The 20876-nt window shown below is 33.6% G+C and overlaps 1 protein-coding gene across 2 annotated transcripts in view; it reads right to left on the bottom strand.

The window, feature by feature from the left end:
- The window catches only part of Hmgcr (HMG coenzyme A reductase), a 514078-nt gene extending 498682 nt beyond the window's left edge, over nt 1-15396 (bottom strand). For both annotated transcript variants that reach the window (XM_081747341.1, XM_081747354.1), the window contains exon 1: nt 15241-15396. The gene's annotated coding sequence lies outside the window, so the exon portion shown is untranslated. The remainder of the gene's footprint in view (nt 1-15240) is intronic.
- Between the last annotated feature and the right edge of the window lie 5480 nt (nt 15397-20876).

Genomic DNA, 20876 nt, shown 5'->3' with positions numbered 1-20876 from the left:
AGTCACAAAAGAAACATTCATAAACTTATTTTTAAAAAAAGTTGCTTTTGTAGCATAATCTCTTTGAGTAATGAATGGGGAATTTAGGTCTGAATATAATACGAAGAATATAGGGAGTGAAACGTGATAACTCACAGACGTGTGTTCATCAAGATTTTACTAACACTTACACTTTTACGAAAATATTTCATTTTTTGGCTTAAACTTTTTTTTTTTTTTTTTTTTTTTTACCAGCTGGTTTAAACCACCTTGGTTTAAACCAGCCAACCCTGGAACATTATGATTAAATTTCTTCAAGATTACAGCATCTCCAATTGTTCTTGACCCTCCTATCTTAAACAACTTTCCTAGACTAATTTTTGCTCCTTTTTTAATGAACTCAGGTTTATACGGAAACTCCATATTGCGCAACAAACAATAAACAGAACCAAATGTTTTGATTGATCTAAAAATTCATAGTCAGCTTCAAATGTCTCTGTGAAAATTATTTGAACCAGCGTTCTTGCTGCAGATGAATTTTATAGCAGTAAGACACTGCATGTCATTGTAAATTGTGAGTAAAATAATATACTTTGCCGAATGGCTTTTTTTTTTTCTTGTTTGTTTGTTGGTTCGAGTTTGAAAAATGCTATAGTCTAAATTTCTGATGTGTTTTATTGTAGTGAGTTCAATCTAAGATGCGTTTGAAGTTAGTATATATATACCAATTTTTATTTGACAAAGCTCCAATGTTTTAAGTTATTTCATACAAGAACTACTGTATGTTTTGCGCTATAAGCATGCGCATCTTCCTCAGTTTTGCTTCAAACATGCGATCTTGTTTGTTAATTGAACTTCCTTGGCCTAATTGTGGAACTTCCAAGTGATTTAAAAACGGCTGGAAAAGTTTATACATGGAAAAGTTTATACATTTTCAATCAGTGACGAAATACGATAACACTGGCAAACTAAGTATAATAGGGAAATAGAGAGTTCCAATCCAAAGACTGGCAAGTGACAACTAACGTCATTTTTTATTATCAATAAGTTGAGTAGTTTTATAACAAACGAACTATCGTTGAACCAGCCAGATCTTCACCCCGTCCTCTACGTTCTTTGGTGTAAGAAAATTGAAAAATATGCTTTTAATTTTTTGTGGATTTGCTGCTGTATGTATCTCCTCGAAACTTCGAGAATTGAATTTCTCATTCGCGAATTGAGTTTTAAGCCATGTTGTTTTAAAGAAAACAACTTCAGCGAATTCAAGCTAAAATTTGAGATTTACGAATAAATTTTTACGTGTGGTTCTTTGATACGGTTTACAAAATCCGGACAGTTATAAAAATTCAGGAAGTAAAATTTTAAAAATAAATAAAGAAAGAAAGAACCACACTACCTGCTCTAAATCTGTGAGTCGAAACTAAAACACCAAAAAAAATCCTTTATAGGAATTAAGAACAATATTTTACCCGTTTAGAGTGTAGAGTACAATGTTTCTTCTTTCCCCTCTTTTTTTTTAAATTAACTTTTTCTTTCTTAATCTTGACAAAAACAAAAGCTTCTTTAACTTATTCATCCATATCGTATTTTCTTAGAACAATAAATAACACAAATATTTTGCACATGAATGTATTCCATGTTGCTGTCTAGGTTAAACTAAAAAATCAACCTGCATTCTTGACCACATTAAGTATTAATTTAGAACTATCTGGAATGGAAACTCTCAAAGAAGAAAGAAAATCAAATTAACGAAAGAAATAGGCAGCGCTGACTCCTTCGTACACACCAGTGAGGCTTGTGGTTGACAGGCAACAGGAGATATATGAAGATCTTCTCTCTTACATGAAAAGGCAGTTTAATGGTCTCCCTCAGTATAATTATTTAATTCTTGTATTCATGGTATTCCTAAGTATAACTCTCAGTTACCCCTTCTCCATAATTTCCAATTTTCATCTACCCTTTCCAACCATAGGAAAGAGATTGACCATTTTATCTCCGTTTTAATGGTTTAGTAGCCCTGTTTAACTATGTTAGGTAAGTGCGCTAAAATCTGCATTCAGGAAGAACATTTAGAGAAGACCGTAATCCACCTTCTCACTTTTCATTACTCTACTAAAAACTGGGATTTTCACTATGATGTCTTTATCTTGTATTTTAAGTTAGGTGATTTACTTATACTATTTCAGTGTGCTCTGCTACTTTCTTCAGTAACGTTCTAAAATTGACAAATTTGACACAATATTAGATTCCTCCTCCCTACAGAACTATCCTAGAAAAATTAGTGAATCTTTGAAAATTTTAGAAACAGATTACTTATTTATTTTATATTCATGTGTAATGTTGTTCAAAAATATTGCTAGTTTTTTTATTTATTTTTTAAAACCTTCTTGTGACTTAAGAAAGTAACGAAATTCCCGAAAACCGTTGATCGCTTTCTATACTTCAGCCAAACTTCTTAGAAACAGGATGATGTACCAATTAAATATTAACCCATTAACGCCGAAATTATTTTTTGTTTTTATTTTCGGTGAAATTTGTAATTTTGAGTTATTTAGGTGTAAAGACCATTCACGAGAAATTTTGAGTTCGTGACGTAAGCGGTTTTGTTGGGGTGCCCCGTGATCATATGAACACGCTAGGCGTTCAAGTACTTTCGTATATCATGATTAAGTGGATGCCCTGTTAAATTATTAACACATATGGAAAAGAAAAGAGACATTTATTGTCTTAGAAATTGTTACACTTTAGAAGGCAAAAATAAACACAGTATTTGGACTATGGAATTACAGGCTATGGAGCCCAATATCTATGGGACTTTATGGAAATTGAAAAAAAGTTGGTAGGCGCACAAACCCATGCTAGGTTTGAAACATTTCGTAGGTACTGTGTTTGAACACAGTGTACTTGCACAACGTTTACGCTTGGACCGAACCACTAAGTGGTTTCTCCCGTAAAGACAAACGTCATCTCTTACATGGTGTTGTTGACTGCTGGACTCAGAAATGGCTGGAAGCCCTGCATCTAATAAAATAAGTTTGTAAAATATGTCTTGCAAATTCTAAGTGTGAGATGCCTATTCTGGCTTTTCTCAACATTAGCCATGCGATTCGTGCGCTACATCAATCATCCAAGAGGGAGGCGCCCACCACCACTTTTTGGACTTGATTAAAATTCCATAATATGAGATATCCTGGTCCATTTGATCACTAAGTTTCATGTGCTTGCTAATATTCTCCGAATTCATACGAACGAGTACTTTCTGTTTTCATTTTAGAAATTTTGCTCGACATTAAAAACAGGCTGAACCCCGTTACACGTAACGCAGTTGTAACGAGAGAGTTGTCACATCATCTTCACCAAGTTGAGTATTATCTATAAAAACAATTTCAGCATGACTGGTAAGTTGGCGCCCTGTAAGGTTGTCCATTTCCATCCCCTTTTCCCGAATCTTCATCCGAAAAGACGTTAGGTCTCGGAGGTTCAGCATGTCTTGCATGTCATGCACGTCGTCCGATTCTAAAATATCAACAATTTGTTGAAAAGAAGGACCTCTGTATCTAAAGGGATAACCATACAATTACCAGTAACAGGAGTTGTAATAGTCATTTCAAATAATAATAATAATAATAATAATAATAATAATAATAATAATAATAATAATAATAATAATAATAATAATAATAATAATAGTAAAATAAAAAGAATAGAGTATGTCAACTGAAAGCATGTACAAACTGTTCATAATTGATATACCTGCAAAATTTTACTGTATTATTGACACCTATACGTACGTACGTAAGAGAGAAGAAGCTACTTAAACGCCTTGCGTGTTCATATGATCACACTGTTGGAAAATGTCAATAAGCATGACCCAAATATTTTCAGATGAGTGAAATGTAATCTGTAACAACTTTTGATATCTCTAAAACATAAGCCAGCAGAAAATAATTTGAAAGGATAAGATATAAGATTGTTTTTTAACACTTACTGCGAGGACGATGCCATTTCTCTTGTATTTCTGGCGCGTTGTGGATATATGTACCTCTAGGTTACATTCACGCCGCAATGTGGTATTTGTTTTGTCTGAATATCGTTAACAGAACCTTTTCCTGGTAGTCAACACACAAAACGTAAAGAAACCACTGAAAGTATGTTATACAAGGCTTATTTTCATAAATACTAACTGCTGTGATCATATGATCACGCACGGCGCTAATGGGTTAACAATGGTCTGTACACCTTCCTCTAAGTGAAGAAAACAACGAAATTCCACAAAACCGTTCATCACTTTCCACACTCACTTCCAAAACGTCGTCTTAGAAAAATTATGATGTAGCGATTAAATGTTAACACAGGGAGGAGGAATCTAACAATGCATCCAGTTTAGCACTTTTAAAAAGCTACTGAGGAAAGTGGCAGAAGACAATGAAACAATCTAAGTATATCATCTAACTTGAAATACAACTTAAGAATATACCAGATATAAGTTACCAGCACAACATACGGAACAAGGTAAGAATCTTAAGAATTCAATATGTACCTTATGGTATCTATAAGCGAATAGTATTTTGACTTTCCTTCACTCACGAGACAAGAAAACACTACGAAACATTTATTTTTATATTTCAGATCTATACGTATCTCTCTTTCTCTTTCTATTTTACAGGTCTAATCACTCCAATAACATTTATCACGTGTTAACGGACTTCATATTTTATTTCCAATCAAACACTCTTTTATTATTTTCTCAATTAGAATTTTATGTTTAAACATTTTAATAGATAGATAATATGTAAAGCTGCATCCATAATATACCAGACCAATAAAAACATGATTTCCAACGTTCTTATGAAACATGAAAAACAAACAAATGTTTCTGTATATTTATTAATGTACACATTATCAAAGAAACCGAATACAGAAAAACGATTAAAAGCACATCATTCTCAATCAAATATAATTTAAACTATTAACTTTACTTGTCTCACTGAACGTCTTCTTAAATTCACCATTCTTTTCTAAATATTTACAGTTGGTTTGTTTGACTGATTAAAGTTTAAGATTCGTTTTTAGCAACAAGGCTATACGAAAGAGAACCGAACTACTACTTCAGTTTGTACTCTATACCAGTACCCCTCACTGGGAATCAAGCGAACTTTTAAAAAACACGCGAAAAATTTTAAGATAAAAAAAAACGACACCTTCAAAAAATTCCACGCGTTCTTTACAAATTCCAGGTTTTCCAAGCCTAAAAGAAAATTCTGGATAATCCTATTATTTCATTAATCCTTCTTCCGGGCGAATCGGAAATAAAAATGCCACGGGTATGGCCATGTAGAAATCTAATTCCCAAACCGTGTACTTATATATATATATATATATATATATATATATATATAAATTTCCATATTTAAAAAAAAAAACTATTACGTGATAGACATGATTGTCCTCTCTTGTACCCACTTGTAGCAAATGTGCTGCAAAAGACCTCATGTATTATTATATTTATAATTTTCAAGATTTATTTGTATTCATTTCTAACAATTACGTAATTAGAATAATATAAACAGTGGTGTAGCTAGAGGGAGACACTTGACTTGAACTCCGAAATGACAGTATCATCTAACTAACTGGAGAAATAAGATTGACTCGGTTTGTGTCTCTAAAAAAAAATTCTGGCTACCACTGAAAGATCATAAGTATTACAAATATAAGATACTCAAAAAATAATTATATTAATTTTATGTATTTTGTTGTTTTTTGATTATTTTTTAATTATTTTTGTATTAATATTTATTTCATTTGAATTTTCCAGTACAAATATAGAGCCTGTCTGTTTTATTACATTTTAGAAATTAAGAGAAATAAATTGAATACAAGGAAAAAGTGACAAAACAATTATCAGTGCATAGTATAACACTCAAAATGCAACAGATTCAAAAGAGTTTGTCCTTATAAAGAGGAAATAACATCCCATCATGAAATGGTACAAGAAAACTGTGAATATCCTACTGTCCATGATATTGGAAAAAACAGGGATCAGTACACGAAGGAACACAACAAAATGTGCAAGTAAAAAAATGTAATCATTTTTCAATTCCTCCTGTGCTACATTTTCTGTATCGACGATAAGTCAACAGCTCTTTTGGGCACGTGACATCCAATACAATCTACGAACATCTTCAAGCACTTTGGATTGGAAAGAAAGCTTATTGGGCAACTCCTTCCTTTCCTAGATGAATAACTGCAAGCAAGTGCTCTAGGATTGTAGGTTGAAGTAAGAATAGTCATTTTATTTTATTTATTTACTATCAATCCCTTTTAGAATAGTGCAAGACGAATTATAAAAGCTCTATATAAATACTATCAGTTCAATACAGTATCTGTGTTGTTGCCAGATACAAACAATCAAAATGACTTTCTAAAAACAATTTCGCCAGTTGAAACAAAATTAGGTAAAAATATTTTGATTTTCCAATTTCACACACATATATATATACGTGAATACAGAGGCCTTGATGCAAGATAAACACAAGGAACATCCTCTCTAATACAGAGTTAGAAGCACTAAATTTCCATTTTACCGTATTCATTGTCAAGTTTATGACGTATAAAATCTAATGCAGTAACATGTCCTGAAAGACAATTATTCTCTTTGAGGTTTGCATTTGTTGCTGAGTTCGAATATTTTTTAATTTGAAATAATTAGAAAGTACGGTTTTGTGACTCAAAAAGACTTTTATTTTATTCTGATACGTTTTTACTATTAATCAGAAAATTTTCTAGATTTTAAAGGAATTTCACGGCTTATTCCAGGGTTTTCATGGTATACAAAATCCACTGCTTATTCACGAATGGGTACACTCTGGTTATTCGTCAGAGCCGAAGAAAATTTTACTGAAAATATCAAAATAATATTTCATAATTATTAAGACACAATGACAACAAAGCATAACGCGTAATATCGTCTGTATTTTGTTCTCTCTCTTGTTCGTTTCGTTGTATAATAATAAGATATACAACTAGAAGAGCTTCTTTCAACAACCCATTTCAAACGCCAATCGAACAATATTATTGGGAATATATCTTTCCACTTTCCACGGAAAAAGATTAAGTAATTTCTGTGAACTAGATAACTAAGATGTTTGCTAATAGATGGTATAGGAAATATATTAAAAACTTAAAGATAAAAAAAAAATCTTATCTTGTATCTGGTCATAGTCTTTTTAAAGTGACCGACATTGTGAGATCGTGTTCTAGCACTAACATTTTTTTTTTTTTTTAAAATCTCGAACTCAGTTGAAATCATGCCATGTGGAATTGATGGTCGACTACGTAATGTGTTTCCTTAAATTATTTCCGTTTTCTCCCAATTTCGTCATTCTTTGAATTATTTCATCATCATCATCATTCTATCGTCTTTTTACTTTTTCATCATCTTACACAGCATAAGCAATACATTAAAAAACAGTGTGTGTTAGTTTTATGTGCGCATGTTTGTAATTTCAAACACTGAGTAGTGGTTCGTAGTATATCCTGCCTGTCATGATCTTGCTCGTACACAAACATGTAACGCGCAGTTTACTACAATTCAATGAAATAAAAATTTGATCACAAGATACCATTTACTATTCAAAAATCACATTAAAATAAATGAGACAATTAGATTTGTACTATAATTGAACTCTTTAACCATGCATTTAGTACTACGTAAAGATACTAGTTCTTGATCAAATTCATGCTACGTGCTCTCGCATATTAAATGAGAAAATCAAGCGAAATCTCTAATCGGATATATGCTCTAATAAATATTATGTAATCGATCATGCATGGTGAATGAATCAAATACATTCACACAATTATTTTATCAAAAAAATAATAAATAAAAAAGTACGTAGTCAAGCTGAAACATAAAAGAATTACATACATTATTTTCACTTCCCTACGGAGAGGAAAAATATAAGTAGCTGTGTTTCAATTCATTCACCTAGCTAACAACTAATCAGCAAATTAACATACAACAAAAATTTTTACTGGTCTTCTTGGGTCACGCGACACCCCGATATTTCTCTACTCAAGTAACTTCCTATCGATCTCGTGAACCAGAATCAATTGTTAATTTAACAGTTTATCGTGTATTTTAAAAATAAATTTACATGCGACACTACAATTTTGCCCTCATAATGGTACATTTAGAAATTTGTATGGATCGAAGTGATCAGTACCTTGGGCTACTAAAGGGTTTATCAATAAGAAAGTCAGAATTTTGAAATCATGTTCTGGCAATATTGACTGGTTTGACGAGATCTAAACTGTGACTGTCGTGTGCAGTAGTCTGCGGCAAATTAACATAGAGAGATACACAATTCAACAACGCACAGAAATTCCCACATTTTTATTACACGAAAAGTTCTCTGGGCGCATTCTGGCCAGAAATGGTAACGAGAACTGGCCGCTCAGGTCATGTGATTCCCCCCCCCCATTTTATTTATTTTTTTTTTTAATGAGGTTATTTCAGATCTATGAGAATAAGCCTGGAACAAGGAAACACTGAACCATCATTGCGAATTTACCGTGCAATGTGTGTACAAAAGTGGTGCACAAGTGGACCTTCAGAATCCATTCTATCCACCCCAGACCATTCCAGAGGAGAACACTTGAACAACATTACCTTCAAAACATAATTTTATTGATTGCTTCTAATAATAATAATAATAATAATAATAATAATAATAATAATAATAATAATAATAATACGAAATATACTCGTAAAGCTCGTAGATAACTAAAGAGTTAAAAATATTAAAAAATAAGACGACAAAATATTTTGTAAAATTTATGAAAACTGGTAATTTAGTCATGTATGAAAAGTCCTCTGCTTTTAAAAATGAAAACTGAGAGAAGAATGTTCAATAATCTTTTAAAATGTTATTTTGACGAGTTGGAGAACAGTATTTATAATAATAAATTGTATCTTTGGAATAATTTTAAAAAGTTACCAGACAAATATGCACCAAATAGAATTCTGTTCAATGAAACCATTGTCACAGGGATAAAACATATTCCTGAAGTTCTTAAAGAAGTATTTTTTAATAGTTTTAATCTAAACAGTACAAATGCTGGAAAGTAAATTACTTAGTAATTCTAATAACAATAACATAACGATTAAAGTATCGGTAATACATGTAAATGACTTATGCATCTCTCTAATAATAAGCAAAGCTTGGACCATTAGCATCTACAGGTCTTGACAGTATTCCTAATTATATTATTAAAGCATATTCAAAAGAAATAGCTCTAGTTTCATCAAAAATATATAATGTCTCATTAAGATCAGAAATATTTCCATCTAAATGGAAATATGTACATGTAGTACCAGTTTACAAGAATAGCAATGAGCTAAATTCAAACAACTACAGCCCAATAACTCTACTGAATATATTTTCTACAATTTTTGACACTATTCATAAACATTTGTTTTTAACTTCACAAAAGAAACAAAAATCTCTGAACAAAGCAAATTTTAATTAAAAATAATAATTACTAAAGTAAAGCAAAAATAACACGAACCAAATAGTTACTTTTGTTTTTTCGCGTAAAGATGTGCTGCAAGAACCACAGCACTACTTTCATAAAGGTAAATCAATTGTAGCTAACCTATGTGAAATAACATTAAAGCTACTACGCAATGAAATACAGATCACAAACAGATACATTGACGTGAGTAAAGCTTTTGATTCAGTTAATCATAGATTGCTGTTGTCAAATGTCAAACTGTCAAACGTAGGCATATCACCCTTGTATCTAACTTCTTTTTAAGTTATCTGACACGTAGAATACATCAAATTAAAAATTGAAAGCACTGTCTGATTCATCCACTATCAGTAACAGAGTTCCTCAAGGTTCTCCATTTGCCCCATTACTTTTTTCAATTTTATTAATTATCTGCCAACAGATTTACACCACTCCATAATTTTACTTTATGTGGATGACATCAAGCTTTTCGGAATTGTCAAGAAGCCATAAACAGAATTATTACATGGTGTAAAGGTAATGGTATGAATATCAATTGTATAAAAACGAAGTGCCTTACTTGCAGTAATAATACAATACTATGTCAGTTAATTTGAGATACAAGGTAATATATTGCAAAAAGCTGACACGATAAGGAATTTAGGTGTAATATTTGATAGATCCTTACGGTTTACTGATCACACACAGAGCATGTGTAATGAAGCAAAGAAAGTAACTCGGTACAAGTTTCAACAACGGTCTGCATTTTGCCAACCAGACAAGTACATACATTTATATAAACTGAGGGCAAGATCAAAATTAGAATATACACGGTAATTTGGAACAGCCTAACACAAACACTTATAAATAGTATTGAAATGGTGCAAATATGTTTCATTAGGGACTCGATTGCTCCTGTAATACGTCAAACTACTGGAGAAAATAGTTTAAATGGGAAGCATTGGTGGGTAGAACAAAATTAATTGATTATACATTTGTAGAAAAGATACTTAATAACCGCTGTAGTTCAGAACATATTTTAAAAAATATAAATCCGTACAAGGGTTAAACTCGTATCTCAAACTACTAATAGGAAACATATTTTAATATCTCCATAAACGATAATCGAACAGAAGTCACACACACACCTAAAATCAGGAAATACTATAGTTTGGAAAATTATTAATTCTGAGTATAAAGGTTAAAATAATAAATAAATAAATAAATAAATAAAAAAGAAACTCTTTAATTTTCAGAATTTGATAACTATTGATTGGTAGTAGACACCTGAATATTATGATTCTTTTTGACAGCAAAATCAGTTTTTGCACTTCATCTTAAATTAGTTTTGCCTTTCAGTTGATTCCGAACAAGTGCGCGCTTCCTTTCTTTTGACGCTACTATTTTATATCAGGAGAAACATAAATGTTAAAAAAGAAAGTAAATTATTATTATTTATTTATTTTCTCCGCTCAGCGAACAAAAGAACTGAAATCGAAAACAGCGATTGCAATCCCAAATTCAATTTAACAGAGCATCGTCTATTAGCGGTAAATTTTTCCCTTATTTTCCTACCAATTAGATGTTTAAAAACTTGCCAAATGTAAGAAATTAACGATATAATACTCTACTGAATTTCGATTTACAAGTCAAGTAAAAAATTTAATTTTGCAAATTCGACATTGTAACAAAATTGTACACATTTCAGATGTCTTAAATTTTTTTTAGCTGAACAAACTGGTATCAAACTTGTGGATAATTGTCTCTATTTCTAATATTACTTACTGCTTTTGATATTATATCAATACTTTTGAAAAGCTATGATAATGATAATAATAAAACACGTCGCATTTAAATATCGACATGATGTTGCGTTGTTCCGCCTGGTTATTATTATTACACTGATAGAGCGTATGGAATATACATTACAAGATAAGAACCGATTCACCTTATTGTATTCCTAGAAAAACTGAAAAGCTTTCCAATATCCCAAATATATGGGCGAGTATCCTTTTTCGAGGATTACAGAGGCTTAATGTTCACAACAAATTTTAAAAATTTCTTCACATGCTTTTAACTTTAATATGAGTGGGAATTTTAAATTTTTATACAAAATAACGTACCTCTGCGAAGTGATCTTTTTCAAAAAACTAATTTTTTAAGCGTAAGATTGTCAAAACTATTCATACCCCTTAAAATTATGCTATATGTGAAGTAGGCCTATACTTAGACAACTTTTAACTATTTCATATTATTTATTAATTTTTCAGGTTCATGAAAGTATTAATATCTCTTTGGCACTAGAGCTCCTTCGTGGCTAAGCGGTTAGCGTACGCGCTTTTGGCGTAGGAGACCCGGGTTCGATTCCCGGCGGGAGCTCATGTGGTTCGGATTCCACGTTAATCAGTAGGTCCCACGTCTCATATAGCCTCACTGCTGAACGGGACGTTAAACTCAACTCTCTTTGGCACTATTCCTGATGTTTTCAGCATCCTACACAAAACGACTGTGGAACCCCCTGCAGGTTCATAGCGATATTGAAGTTAAAAGCATGTGAAAGTTAATATGTATTAACTTTCTGCAATCTTCCAAAAAGGATACTCGCTCTTGTATCCGAAATATCGGAAAATAGCTAAGGCGAATCTGATTTCATCTATTATTATTATTATTATTATTATTATTATATTCATTCGATTTAGTATTAAGCTTTTGTTTTGGCGCTACTTCTTTTCGCTCATATTTATCTTTTTGAACATTCGTACCGGTAATATTGTGTCGTAAGGCCTCAAACAGCTGTAAGTAAAGCTGCTACAAAGGTCCGAATCTAGTATGTTCGATTTATATATATATATATATATATATATATGATTTGGCTTGCATCAAAGACTGTGAATGATTTTTTTATATATATATTTTAACTCTAAACAGTTCTCTACGTAAATTTGGTGAAGAGAATATTGAAGAAACAATGTGAGGAGAAGTACTGTCAAGACCAGCAACTTCGCACTTTTAATTGTGTACACCAAGCATATGAGGAATGTTCATTCAATATCTGAAATTATGTATCTACTCGCTCTTTTACTTAAATATAACGATATAAAAATTATTGATCACTACGTTAGATGTACCAACTAGGGTCATAACAAAGACAAAACAGACAGACACACAAACGAAGAATAACATTTCGCATCAGTATACAACCAAATTATGGTGTTTGATGACTGTTTGAGCATCATCTGTCTTCTCCATGTGTTACATCCTTATTATACAACGTTCGATCCCTTTCCACGTTTATGAGAAGTTTACAGTTTTGATAAATGAGTGAATCAATGTCAAAGTATGCATTTTCTAGTACAACTCAAGTCATAAATATGTTACGATTAAATCTTAATATTCCTACAGGACCATGAACTAATACAACTTAATAACACATTCAGTGGTATAAACAAGGGGAAGGGAAGTTCGAAAAATGATATTTACGTTCCACGCTTATGCCGGCTAGGCTAAAGGAGACGGTGATGATGAGAAATGAATGCAATGGTGAAATGAACCAAGTGGGAGGAAACGGGAAAACCCACGCAACGAACCAGAGACCCCATCCACCAGAAGTGAACGCGGGAAGGTTCTAGAACACAGGTCCCCCCATGTAGGTTAGTAGCAAGGTTGGTTCCTTTCTGTACAAAAGTTTAACTTTTAATTCACAGAGTATTGCCGAGCGAGCGTTAGCGAGTGAAGGCCGGTTAAAGCCCGCACGGCATGTCGTTTTCTGTCTTTATTACAGCTAAATGGGAAGGAGGACCTGTGTTCTAGAACCCTGCTAGTGAACACTCTGCCACTGAGCCATTGCGGCCCCCAATGCGGGTTTGGAGTTTAAGATATTATGGAAAAATAACCACTTACTATATTAAAATATCTATATCTATATATATCTATATCCTGAGAGGATATGAGATTAAGTGCTTGAACCTCCCACCCCCCTTTGATAGAAATTCTGCGTACGCCACTGGAAATATTCAATTTTCATTGTACTTGTACTGTCTTGGTGAAACGAAAAGTTATGCAGATACCAAATTGATGGGATTAGGATTAGGAATTAGATTTCTAGGCTTTCGGCAGCTTAGGGTAGAGTAAGTTAGGTTGGCTTAGTTTCGCTTAAGCTCGATATTCCTGGGCCTACTGTGAGGCACTTAACCCGATCAGAATTATCGAAGTTTGGATCCACTTTGTTAAAATTAATCAACTGCAATTTCTTGCGCCTCCGTAACAATACCAGCTGGAGAGGACATTCACCCGAAAAATTATGTACTCTATGCAAAATGAAAATAAAGATTTGCACTTCAAAAATATCATACTAAGTAAAATTACACTACTTCTCTAAACAGCGATCCGTATGATCAAATCGAGCAATAATGCTAGTTTGTACATATTAGCGCGACTGACTTCGACGGAGTACTTTTGTCGTCACGCACATTATTCTAGATATTGTATCATCATTCATTTTCATTTAGTTATTAATTCTAATTTATATAGTTACTTTTCTTCTTTAGTTTAGCGTCAGACGACTATGTACCGAGGCTAAGGGAGAAAATGATGAGAAGTTGGATATAATGGTGGAAATGAAAGGATTTTTTCAGTTTTACGTCCCACTTTTATGCCCTGTAGGCTAAAGGAAATAGCGTTGACGATAATGAATAAAATAGTGCAATGATAAATATGGAAGAACCCCGACAAAACCCACCCACACAATATTTGTCCACCACAAAGCCAACTTGGAGGAGGATGTTTTACAATGACAGATTAAACTTATAATTTCATTTTCCTTCTTTCCATTTCTTAGTATTTTGTCTGATACTAACTTAATACTGTGGCAAAGTCCTTGCACTAAAGTATTGTACAGACTCTGAATCGATAGTACAGATTTCACTGGTTGCTAGCTCCTATCCGAAAACTGAATCGTGCCATCCCATTTTATGGGACACATTTATAATCATGAAGTGCACTCCCACTACCTTAGAAAGTGTTTCTTAGAGGAAGTTGCATTAATGGGTGGAGATTGACTTTAGGAGACAGCGTGTACACATATAGCATAAACCGAGTCCAGGCGGGAGCGCAGCATGAGGGCCTGCGCGTCAGCGATTGTGGGTATACGCATAAACTAGGATGATAGAAAAACACTTCAAGGGGCATAAAAACACATGCCTCCCGTGTAGCACAGCGTTGCAACACTTCTATGATTACTTTGTACATTTCCTTCACATAGGCCTACCACTTATCACATTTTCAATACGGAATACTACGTGGTGAAGAGCTAACTTTGCATTTCATATTTCTACGCTAAAAACCGTGTGACACGTACGATCCCGCCATATTTTGATTACTTATACAATCCTATTTTGGAATCAAGCATCATACTTTTTCGTAGATTTTACAAATTTATGACCCCATAAAATTGTATAGCACCGATTGCATAACTGAGCCTATAAGGAAAATACATTGCTTATAGAATCAGCAAATATAAAAATTAACTGAAATACAGTTCTAAACGAAGACCGGTAACTTGTATTTATTAGGTGTTTCTAGTGTTTGCAAATCCTACATATTACGGATGCTACAAAAAATAAATTTAACGTCTTAATTTATAACTTAGCACTTAGACATCACTATAGCAGACGACACACCATTGTCTAGCCATTTCGTTAATAAAAGTCAGGTATATGTTAGGTTTGACATACGAAGGATGATACTCACCACATCTCCTGGGATTTGCTTCAGACACTGAACTTTGGATATCACAAGGAAAGGAAAACTCATTTTAAATTTGGTCTACAAAACAAGTAACAACCATTTTTTACTTAATTTTGCTAAAATTGGCACTACTGCCATCTGTTGACAGCAAGATAAACCATGTGAATTGATACATTAATAAATGAAGTACGAATTCCGAGAAGCCTATAATTTTTTTTTCTTTTTTACTTGCTTTCTATCCGAACTTCGAAAGGAGTAGGAGATAAGAAAGTATGGTGATCGTGAAAATAATCGAATTAGGAATTTCAACGGATTTACACGTTTCATGGCCCATAGATACCGAAAAAGTTATTTTTCGACATCTATCTGTCCGTTCACACTTACGTATAACCGCCTGGAGACAATCGTTGAACGTATCTCAACCACTGATTCCCCAGGGTAATTTTTCGAATTTTCTTCCTTTTATAATTATATGTTTATGTTTATATTTATAATTCTTAAATATTCATAGGTTTATAATTTTTAGATCAATTTTTAAACAATTTCGTAGTGTAGTAAAGTTATTTTTCTGGGCAAAAACGAGAAGGGGAAATTTACGCTTAAGGATGTGTTTTTCTCGAGCAATTTTCTAAAAGAATAAAAGACAAGGGCAGTCATGTTCATATTTCATAAATAAAGATTTTATTAATGACCAAACAATATGACATAATTCACTTGTTCTGAAAAATATATACCTAGGTACAGTCAAGGAAGAAAGAATTCTGCCTTTTAAGTCATACAAGAGATTGAAAATATTCCCAACTCTGTTCCAACATGTGTTGAGAAATCTTGTTTGCTGTATGCTATTTTACTTTCAGGCAAGCATGTGGGTGGGTAAATAGCCTCAAGGAGTTTGCTTACCTTCGTCGGGAAGAGAGAAAGAGCCGCGCGAGAGAGAAATGTACGTGACACATTTCACGTAGAAAACATAATAAAAATATAGTTCCTTATGCAGAGTCGTTTTAAAGCGAGTCTAATGCCATACTAAAGTGTTGGACTAATATATGTTTCCTGCAGTAGTCAGACCTTTAGTATGACGCTAATCATTCATCAAAACGACTCTGCATAAGACCCATACCGTCTTATGCAGAGTAGTTTTGACGTACGATTAACGTCATACTAAAGCTTGACTACTGCAGGAAACGTATGTTTATGTTAGTCCAACTCTTTAGTATGGCACTAATCACGCGTCAGAATGATTGCAGAAGACCCATACCGCCTTATGAAGAGTCGTTTTGTCGTATGATTACCGTCATACTAAAGACCTGATTACAGCAGGAAACGTGTTAGTCGAGCACTTTAGTATGGCTCTAATCACGCGTCAGAACGACTCTGCATAAGGCCCATAATATTTAACTGCTCCTTGGTATTTAGCGTTTGAAAGCCTAAAACAATGCTCCGAAACATCTACTTTTTAATTCTCATAAAAGAATAAAGGAAATTGTATAATACTTCCTTCATATATATATATATATATATATATATATATATATATATATATATATATATATATATATATATATATATATATATATATATATATCTTGACAGTTATATATGTTTAGAACTTTTTCCCTATCCGTGGACACTTCGTATCTTAATACTAGTATCAGTGCTATTTCAAAACATGTTTCAAATTCAGAAGAAAACCTTTGTTAAAATATTTTTAGACTAATAGCGTGTCGATACTCCATGATTATCGTTTGGTGTTGCCCTGTGTATGTTTATTTTCTATATACAAAAATTAGTGTTTTTTCAGTGACACTTCCAGGAAGGTCAAATCCTCCTGGGAATGGTCAACTGCCCCATCCCACGGAACTAATGTAGGTGAAATTCCGATCGCAGGTCAATCTTGCGCAGGGCATATTCTTTAGCGAATAGTCTCTCTCACATTTTGTTCTTTTTCTTGTGAACAAAAATTTTTGGAAGAAAACCTTGTTGTATTTCCAAAATCAATTTTGCTCTTCACTCCTTGAGCACCAATAGAACTTTGTTGTGGGTAGAACAGGGGTGCCCATGGGCGAGTTTTAGGAATTTGGACACGCCCAAGAGGCTTTTTAGGGGAGGCATAATTTTTCATTTAAAATGGCACAATCTAACTTCAGCTATACCATAATGAATGGTAGCCGTGAAGAAGAACTTAAACCCATGAATAACAATTTAAAGCAAACAAGTTTCTTTCTACAGTTTTGACACCACGGAATTTAATTTTGAAATAGATTTGTCAACAATATTGAAATTTCTAGTTGCAGTAAAGGAATAATGTGAAAGGTGGAACCTGTTAATCTGACGCTAAATCAATACCAAAATCTTTTTTTTTTTTTAATATGCCTTGTAAGTATTATTATATATGAGGTTATTTTTCATTTTCCTCAAAGCGTGTTAAACACGAATTTCTCAAAATTTCATAGCTTCCTTTCTTTCTTTTTTAAATCCTAGCTATGGTACTGTTGTGCACCTACAGTAGAGCGTCGATTATCCGAACGTCGGTCAACCGAACGACCGCTTAACCGAACTGTGTACTCGCTCGCACCTGTTACTCTCCCACCCTACCGTCCATCATCCCCCTCACTCCCAAACCAAGTTTCCCACAGTAGTCGCCGCACTGAGCCACCGCTGGCGGAACATTGCTTCTAATGGGGCCTTCATAAGGCGCTGCTGACCGGCCAAGCCGCCAGTCGCCGTGTTTCAACAATCAGCACACTTTTGTCGGTTTGGCACTGGCTGTAGAAGTAGCGGCAATATCAAAGCTGTTCACAGCAACAGCTGCGCCAGCTTAGAGTTGAGGCGTGCCGCTCCGCGCAGTTTGAAGAATTGCGCCCCCCTCCCCCTGTACAGTACTTCTTTTTGGCAAATAAACATGTACAGTTCGATTCTCCGAACAAACCAGTTTTCCGAACACCCATGTCCCCCAATTACTTCGGATAATCGACGCTCTACTGTACTTTGAAAACCGGATTTCATTCAGAAAATATATTTTGACAGAAATTTCCGAATAAATTGGCCAATTAGAGTAATAGGTCTACACTAAAACTTCTTGACAGTACAGCTCATTAAGGACTATGGCGGACCAGATGGTTTTTAATTGGGTAATATAAGGTCAGCACATTAACTTCCACCGCAGTTTTTTTTTTTTTTTTTTTTCCTCGGCACGAGTTCGATAGGTCTTAACTTTGAGTAGATTCGAAGTTAGCTATCTCACGATATAACCGAAAATTTTCCACATGACCGAGAGCCGAACTCGGGACACATGCTTGTAAGTTTTCTAAGTTGTATAAACTTCTCTAAGTTATATAAACAGCAGAACTGGAATCAATATATTCAGTTGGAAACTTAAAATTGCTTTATCATATTAAAGAGTATAAAAGGAATTAAAGAAATGCTGTAAATCAGAATCGTTTCTGCACATTAGCTATAGTATCAATACAGAAAAATGGTAAAAACTTCATAAGAGTTGTTGACAAATTGGCTATCCCGAGGAACAGCAGAATTGATTTCATATACACATGAAATGGTCCATTTCTTATGAGTGGGTACTTTCTTTTATGTATAAATATATATGGTTACCTTCATTAATTTTATCGTTTTGGTTATTTAGAATACTGAACGAACTGTACAAGTAGAATTAGAATTTGAACTACAGAAAAATTATGTCACGAGACTCCACTGGGTTCCGGTTTTGTATTGCTGGAATTTTTGGTAGGTATACGTTCAATCATTTTTTTAAAATACAGCTTATTACCATCCTTTTATCTCCATTTTATCCCTGAATTAAAATATATGTCGAAGTATAAAAATATTAGGTGGGTAAATGTCCTAAACTCGTATATATCCTTTATTAAATACTTGATATATTAGTTCGATACTAGAGATAAGAGTAATATCGTTTAACTGTAAAGGAACGAGTAAAGTGTCAAATGAACTATGTGACTAGACGTGAATAATGGACCTTTATGTTGTGGTGAGAATGTAAGTTTAAGCGTTCGGAACTCATGTCAAAGTATTAGGTTTTCTAAATACTTTCTCAATACCGTAAGACACATCAGGGGTTACTTGGAAGAAATATAAAAAGAGTTTCACAGTCCTCTGTCGGTAAAACCATGAACTCTAAAGAGGAAGTTTCAACTGCCACGATAGAACATCTAACTGTATTTTGGCCATAATGTTGGCGGTTAACATCAGTTCTAATTACTGGGAGGTTTAGTTCATATAGGGGGGCCGCGGTGGCTCAGTAGTAGAGCGTTCACCTCTGGTGCATGGGGTCCCGGGTTCAAACCCTGCTCCCGCCAAGTGAACCTTGTGATGGACAAACATCGTGTGCGTGGGTTTCCCCGGAGTTCTCCCGTTTCCTCCCACTTTCTTCATTCCACCATTTCATTCATTTCTCATAATCATCGTGGGACGTAAAACTCAAAAATTTCACTTCTTTTTATTTAGTTGATCTAGAGGTATGAAAAGCAGTCATTGTAAAGGCCGACAAAATTTGAAAGATATCATGTACATGAATTTTCGTCAAAGTTAAGTCAGTTTCGTAGAATAGTACTGTGTATAATCTGAGTTTAATGCAATAGTTGAAATTGAAATGTGAAACGTTTTAAAGTCATAAAAAATGTGAAACTGGGAGAAGGCGGTTTGTGCCTCTACTCGGAGTTACTGTGCACCGGTCCACAATACCGCTTAGATAGGGAATTATAATGACTGGAACCTCCTGCATTCTAAATTTAGGTAAATTTTCTATTTAGATAGATGCCGGAATGAATTTCTTATTGGAAAATAAATTATGAACAGTGACGGATTCAGAAAAATAACACTCACAAAGGCCTTTTTTTTTTTTTTTTTTTTTTTTAAGAGATCACTAGACCTTTGGGGGGCTTTGAAGCTTATACACATAGGAATTACTAACATTGGAGTTTTAAAAAAAGACATCATGCAATTTGAGTGGGCTTCAGCCTGAAAGTCCCAAATCCCGTAAATCTTCCACTGATTACGGTTGGGATGATATTTTTGGACGTAAGAAATAACCAAGGCAAATCAGTTCACGGGGATTGTTTTTTTGTTCCTGAGTTGGCATTTTTGTGGGACATATGATAAACTATTAGAATGTGGTTCCTATGCCGGTACCAGAAAATACCCAATTTGCTTTACAAATATTGGTAATTCATACTAAGTATCGATACCGGCACCCTCATTATATCAATATTTGTAGACTGCATGCAGTTTTGTATAGAAAGTAAAATTTATAAATACTGAAGGGATAACATTGCACATAAACGTTATGTTCGTATGTTGAACCTACTTTTTTGTATGTTGAGCAAAGTAACCCCAACTATGGGGTTACTTTGCATCAAAATTTATATTTCAATAACTATGGTCATGCTGAATGTTTACTAATGAATTGGCCTGTTTTCGTTACATATCTAGCTATTATACGTTTAAAATATACTGTTCTAAATCATTACGTTTGTAAGTTACATGCGATTTTTTTTAAGTCCTTAAATCTTGTGCAAAGTATCTTACGGTACTAGTGATTTTTTTTTCTAAAGCCAGTTTGACCAAGTCCGTATTTAGAGAAGTGCTATTCTGTGGTCGAGCACAAGGCG

This window comes from Thermobia domestica, chromosome 2, assembly GCF_964235325.1.
Source record: "Thermobia domestica chromosome 2, izTheDome1.hap1.1, whole genome shotgun sequence".
NCBI classification, from domain to species: Eukaryota; Metazoa; Arthropoda; class Insecta; order Zygentoma; family Lepismatidae; genus Thermobia; species Thermobia domestica.
This window is presented reverse-complemented; position numbering and strand designations above follow the sequence as displayed.